Source organism: Argopecten irradians, chromosome 1 (genome assembly GCF_041381155.1).
Source record: "Argopecten irradians isolate NY chromosome 1, Ai_NY, whole genome shotgun sequence".
NCBI lineage: Eukaryota > Metazoa > Mollusca > Bivalvia > Pectinida > Pectinidae > Argopecten > Argopecten irradians.
The window spans coordinates 4,081,075-4,088,980 of record NC_091134.1 but is presented as its reverse complement, the minus strand read 5'-3'; positions in this window follow the sequence as shown (position 1 = coordinate 4,088,980).

The window sequence follows — 7,906 nt, the reverse complement described above, 5'->3', positions numbered from 1 at the left end:
TTATTATTATAGAAATCCCGCCCAACAAGGCATCCTGAACATAACTCTTTCTGGTAATAGCGATATAAAATTTAAATACAAACTACTTTTCTTTAAACAATGGTGGAAAGGCGGAATAATTAAAATTGAACATATATGGAATAATACCGAGATGAAATTCGTATGAAGCACTTCAGAATAAATTAATTCGATAGCAGTGTGTTCTAAAATGAAAAGGACAATAACAAGTAATTGGTTACCGGTATTATATTTTAGAAATGAAGAAATATATAATGCAATGATAAATTCAACACAATTAGGACCTCAAATTTTTTTTCACAAATGTATAGAAATAAATCAAAAACTGAAAATATTAAAATATATCTTCTTCTATTCTGGAACGAAACACTATCTGCACACGAAAATAAGGTAATCTTCTTACCCGTTCATAATAACATACTTAAATTCAGAAAATTTTCAACTATTGTTTAATTTAACTTTACCTACACTACATATTGTATATGCTATTTTAACTAAAACCCTTTACCTCCTACCTTCCCCCTCTAACTAAAAATCCCATTTCTACATTTTCCATAATTAATTCCCAGTTATTTCATTATTCCTACCAATGCTTCCCAAGAACTGCTTCCCTGCATTTCTACAATTTTATTGAATTTCAGTATTTTTCAAACATTGCATAAGTTAACTTTCTATATGCTGTCTATCAAGAATGTTTTAGTATATTTATATCAAGGTGATAGATTAACAAAAGTGTCATAGACACTTGTTTCTATTTTCCTTGATATCAATTGTATATCATATTGTTGTATGAAGAATTCAAATAAAGAAAGTTTAAACTAACAAATGTATAAATGATAATTCTACTTTAATAACGAGGATATCAACTGGGAACTCATTTGGCAAGCAATCAAGTAACGACATATGTTGATTAGAAATTTAATTCTAGCTGCGGATATTTATCAAAATCATATCAAAAATTGTGTAACTATTATTTAGAGAAATACTTAATATCATTATTTAAGAACTATTAAAAAGTTTTAATGCCTAAAAGTGACTTTTTAATTGTTCTATTATAGATAGGGCAGGCGCCAGTATATACCATGAATCCTCAGTTGTTCAGTTGCACACGTGTATCTCTATGATGCTTTTTATAAATACATATACATATGTATATCAAGCTACTGTTTCATTTTATGTTTGATTAAATTAAAAGTTTAATATGTCGGCATAGCTTTGCTTGGAAGACATGAAATGTTTGGCCCTTCAAAATTCCGGTAGTATCCTCTTAAATGAAATACTGTTATTGAAAGGAAGATATCGTGAAATGTAGTGAAGTGAGCATTGGAAAGCGCCTACTCTAACTAACTAGTACTCTTAATTTTTATATTTCATCTACTTAACAATAATTTAATCTGCAAAAAGGTACTTTTACTATATAATCTTAGCATTTTTACTTTTTTCCAGTCAGCTTTCCAAAACTTGTGAATCTTTACTAATGAAAATGTCTATTGTTTATGAAAGATATCCTTTTCTTTCCCGTTGTCTGTAGTAAGAAAAAAAAACCTATTCAAAGTATAATTCGGTAAAATCATAGGTAAATAGCGCCCCATGATATTTTTATATAGCTTATTGCATGCATACATACATGTACAGCTAATTTATAAGATATAAACAGTAGGTATGTGTATAACAGAAGTTTGACAATTATTTGAATTAAGCTTACAGTGTATGTTAAAGTTGATAAAAAATTATCATTACGTGAACATGAGAATTAACAGAAAAAATGAAAATACAAGATTTTAAAGTAAAATCTAGCACTGAGAACTCAATCATGTCACTCAACTGAATGCACGATTGCCGAGTCATCATCGCTAACCAGAGGCGAAATGAAGGGGGAGAGGTAAGATATTTAGAATTGTTGTTATGTGATTAACGACACATTATTTCTTTATTCTGCAAATTGATTCTTTTTTAAACTAGTTAGCTTAAGCATTGAACTTTAATCCATGCGTTTCCTTCTTAAAAATACAAACAAAAACGCACAAAAAAGAAAGTCAAAATTACATAAGCCTCGTGCAACTGACTTTCCTTCCTGAAGTTAATGATTCTGTGCAAAATACGTGCATTCGCTCTGACCTTGAAATACATTCTGTCACGAAAAAATGAACATAAAAAATTAACACGAATTTAATATTACGAGATAGCTATAATTCAAATATTTCTAAAATTTCTGCTGAATGCAATAATTCCCAAAACAAGTAAGATGACAATTACAATAATAAGCACATTAAAAAATAATATAGAGAAGAATTTACTGGGACTTGATCCCATTATCGGCCGACTTGTTTCTTACAGTATCCATTAAAGTAAATAGACTGTGGAAATAATAAAACTACACATTAAAAAATGTAACTTTTTACAATTTGATAATCTTTGCATGTTTAAATGAAACCAAAACTAAGTAATCCAGTTCAAAGACACTTAAAAGAAAAAAATGCACCCTACATAAAAAATTGTCATACATAATAAAAAAAAATTCGTTTCACTTCTGTGTCGCCGTACATGACTGATAACAAAAAAATAGTATATGAGGTCAAGACATGCACAGTATCAACGAAGCAATAAAATTTATCAGAGAAATCTCTGCTAACAGCTTGAAAATACGGTATTCTAAATATGGATTTATGTTTCCGAGAATTACAGTTATTATAATAAATTATCCTTCGGTCTCGTTTTCCAGAAATAAATTTTATTTCAATTTAAGGGTGATTAAATTGTCAGTGGCATTTTCAGGCTTCACGCTGTTTACGACTTTACCGTTTTTAATGTGTTTGTATGAACGTCAAACTTGACATTCAGCGATAACTATCGTAAAGTAATTATAAAAAACCTATAGATTTTCCAAACCTTATAGAAAATGTCTAAGAAATTCTAATTAATTTCTCCAGACCTGTAAGTACATTCGATTTAAAAGGTTTTACTTTCCACTGACTTTCACCTGCTAAACTTAATATTCAAAATCTTGATGAATTCTTCATGATCAATTTAAGTGTATGCTTGTTTATGGCTATACATGAAATGCTTTCTTAAACAAATTAAATTGATTTATGTGTATAGAGCTGACGGAGATCTCGCAGCGTTGTCATATTATGGAAATTCACGGAATAATCGATTTTCTGGGCTTATTCCTAGCGGAACCCCGCGGTGATTTCATGCTATTTAGTGCAGATGATGTGGACCGTACAGACTCCGTAAATAGCGGCGATAGTGAGGCATTGAACAGCTAGGGTAGATAGAGTACACTTCCGAATAGACCAGTCAGTTTCGCATCAACTCAACTGTAAACTACAGCCAGTATTCTTTTCTTCCATAAGGAGCTAGCAAATGAATATTTTACGCCAGAATTGAGTTATTTACAAATTTCAAATCACGAACTCCCTCATGCAGGCATCAATGTGACGTAACAGCCTCTCATTCAAGCCGAGCATCTCGTACATTTAATCAATATGTCAATTCCCAATGTATGTATAACTTAGGTACCGCAACCACTTTACAAATTAGGGATGTTACACGTTTTAATGTATGATGTAGCAGTTACTGTACGTCAAGTGTGATTACTAAAAGCATGAAATATTGTTACACAGCTGGTGGATTGTTTAGTCACTTGGGTTTACTTAAAAATTACGCCGCCGTTTGTAACGCCGTCTCTGATTGGCCGAAACGGCGTAAGGATTTCATGAAAAAAGAGTCCCTCAAAGACTTTGGAATAGTAAGAGGGATTAACTTGAATAGAATTTTTTATGTGAGGGAGGTACAACACAACAGTCCATTCTGATTTTAGTGCTCACTGATATAAATCATATATTCAAGATGATAATTTTTTCAAAATAACACTCACAATAATCACTTATAATTGAAATTACAATTGTGAAATTACTGGCATTCTACACTTTTAAACCCATCAATAGTTTTTTAACAACATGTTTGATATATTTTGAGAATTAATCATCTAGTCATCAACAGCCTTATTCCTCGTTATTATCAACATTATATCTTACTTGAGGTAAGCAGAGGTCTGATTCTTGCTTGTATTACATTATTATATATGTATTACAAAACGTACTGCGATTTTCATCTTTAAGTTAAGTGTGCCGTAATTTCCATACTGACAAATAAAGAGCTTTACATATTTTATTCACCACCAAAAGTTACCGACATTTTTGAATTACAATACTTATAATACATTGGCTTTCATTTTACAAATAAGAGCGAAAAAGGAATTTTAGCAGTCCTGTCTAAAATCCTTATACGTTATATTTACGTCTACAGTACAGTAAAATGATTACATTATGTAAGGTCAAATCAAAAAGCCAAGTTGTGGTCTACAATTTCATGTCACCTTTTACAGTGTTATTATTAATTGTAAAGTGACTTCTGCAGATATGTTTTCATCTAATCATACATGTACTGTGCATTGTTAAAAGCATAGAAATGATAATTTTTACATGACAAATCTGCACTGCAGGTAGGGCGTAAGGATTGAACCTACTGCCCCTGTTGCATGTTCGCAAAAGGCGAATAAAATTAAGGATATTATCTTTTCTATCTTCCTAACTTACTTTCTTCTTCCTAACGCCTCCCTTGACACCACCTGTTTTTTTAGTTTTCAGTTGAGCGCTTGTCCCTGTGAGGTAGGTTCTGGGTTCTGTTCCCTGGCAGAGACACACCAAAGTCTATAAGCGCTCAGCATAACGGGAGTGGGACGACTGGTTCGCCCGTTGTCATTATAATGTGACCGGGTGGGGTGTGTTGCTTGGTGTCTTCGGCGGCATGCTTCAGTGACATAGCACTATGAAATGGATAATAGTAATAGTTCCACTATACAAGAAGACAAATAACGAAAATACCGCAGTCTCTCAAAACACGTATACCACAAACTTCATACATGCTACACATCACATATATGGGAGACCGTCCTTACCTGACCCTGGCTGTAATCAAACCAAACAGAACAAAAATCCGTGTTGTAAGTAATGTTTATAAGGTATTATACTCTTTAGTATGTGCATTTGAATCACTACCACAGATAATTTCGTCAAACTTGGTAGTTTTCAATAGATTACTAAAGAAACATTAACATGCCAAAATGTTCGCGCAGTTATGGTAATAAGACTTTCTGTATCTGTTTGATAATAACGTACATGCTTTGGTTCAATCAAGTTTTAGTGTAAAATTCTTTTGAACATGATAAATTCATTCAAACCAATTAGTGTTATACACATAATGTCACAATTAGTGACTTACAAGCCAAGTAGTTTGAATAAATGGCTGTGGTCTTTATCGAAAAAAATGATTTACTAATCAAGCAAAAATTGAAAATATGAAATTCATCCCGGATATTTATGCCTCCAATTGCATCGGAAATGACCACCTTCATTCATCAGTGACCATGTCCTCTTTCCCACCTCATAAAGCCATCAACACGGGGTATATCATTGATATGTACAGAAAACGTAATCACATTTTGAAAAAATCTTTTCAACACATAATGCATGAAAATGTTGTTTTCGCTGAAATACGTGCTTTTACATTAAATTTATTTTTGCTTTCTTGTGAGATAGAAAGGTCACAATTAAAAGCCTACCAGCCGTCACATAAACTACATTTAAATGGTTTAGATACAATATATGTTAATATTTCTTTGAATTTGAATATTTCAAAAGGACTTAGGCCCTTGTTTGTCACATTGCAACGATATTAACAAACTCTGTGACAAAGTTAATAAAAATTCTTCAATTTGATAAGAGTTAATAAAAATAATTATGTGTAAGCTTTTTGGAAATCGGGTAGACTATTTGTAGTTATACACTTTTTTTACAGGGGCACAAAAAAAGCATCATTCCCTACCTAAAGAGTAGGACAGGAAAATATGATTCACAACAGTCTAACCCTCGTCAAGCCTGGGGTTAGATAGTCATTTATCTCCTCGGGTAAAGATTTCTCTATCCTACCCTCAAGGTGGGGAGAAGCTGTCCCCTATTTGTACTGTGTAAGGATATTTTGTCATTTACATAGGTATTCCCGGTATTTCCAAAAGAAATTTATCATTTTAATACATTATCTAATGTCAATAATCTGGTATAATTATACTTGACAATTTCAGGGGGATATATTGTTGTTTTTACTACACCAAAGATATATTTTAACTTGAATTCAATCCTCTGCTATGTCAATGATGTTAAAACGTTGGTTGTACACAAACCAAACTTAACTGTAACAATTTGTTTGGAGTATTTTCAGGATTGTTTTTAGTCATCTGATCATCAACAGCTTCATTACCGGACATTATCATACTTGAGGTAAGCAGAGGTCTTAGATACTTGCATGCATTGTTACAAAACGTGTTCTGTTTTTCTACTCAAAACATTCCGTATAAGTAATGAATCAAGAATAACTATGATAACTATCACGTAGGCCCAATATGTTTATATCTGGAGCGATTTTACTTTCATAATAAGACAATGTTTGTCCTGGTTGTAGGGAGACTTGGTGTTTTGTTTACCTGCAATAAGTCACATCTCCCTCGGAATACAGACATTAAATGCATAATGTCTCAATTCGGAATACATCGCGTTTTAACGTACATACCAGTATTTTAGTATTTTGGTTCAATCAAGTTTTAGCGTAAATTTGATTTTGAACAAGTTAATGAATTCATGTATGAGCATGCATTTTTTGTTATAGAAATTAACATCCTCTGTCATTTAACTTATGGTCATAAAGAATTACCATTTCTTAACATGGCAAAATTGAAATTATTTAAATTATCCCTGATATTTATGTGTTCATTAAACATTGTTTTTTCACTTCGATCTGCACCAGCTGCTGTCCCCTTTTCCCCTTCACACAACCCTCTTCACGGTATTATTAACCACATACAGGAGCTTTTGCGGGGGAATATTAAATTTGGTTCCGTCCTTCCGAGATTCTTTTACTTTTCCGGGCTCTAATTCAAAATCCAACGTAGCTCATTGATACTTTTTGTTTGCAACAGACAAATGCCCTAATTGTGCCTTGTGCTATTGAATTGTGGACCGTTCATTTTCAATATCATTTCTGTCACCACAGAAACTTAGTCAAAAATACCAAATTACTGTTTCCTTCTTTTGTTTCCGGGTTAACTGTTCAACACAGCTCCATGAAACTTACTGTATACATCAGACAAGTGCCCTAGTTGTGCTTGTTGCTATTGTTGACCTTTAAATGTTTGGTATTTTTCTATTACCATGGAAACTTAGTCAAAAATACCAAATAACAGCTTCAATTTGTTTTCGGGTTTATATCACTTAAACCGTTCAACGCAGCTCCTTGAAATTTTCTGTTTATATCAGACATGTGCCCTATTTGTGCCTTTGCTATTGCGGACCTTCCATTTTCGATATTTTTTCTGTTATTGTATCTTTTTGTTATGAGCTGTTATTTTTTTCAGTTTTACACTACCCACATATATTAAAAGTTATACTTGAATAACTTACTTTGAGCTTGATATATAAATGTACATGTATTTGGGATTTCATACCAATTGCAGGGAGCCGGGGATAATGCCTCCTTGTTTTACTTCTTTACATGAATTTAAACCTCTGCTATGGAAATGATGTTGAAACGTTTGGTCCCATATACACAAATCTGAGTTGTGATTGTTCTTAAGACATTAGAACATCGCGCAAACTTGCATTGCAAGTATATGTAAATAATATGGGTATTTGGTAGAACGTTACATCTACCGTTACATTACCAGTTGTTCAAAATAAAAGATTCGATTTGAGCTATAAACCATGGATTATGGAATTGTGTTGCCTGTAGTCTATCTCTGGTTTTGGTCACATAAAAATAAAGAACACACGCA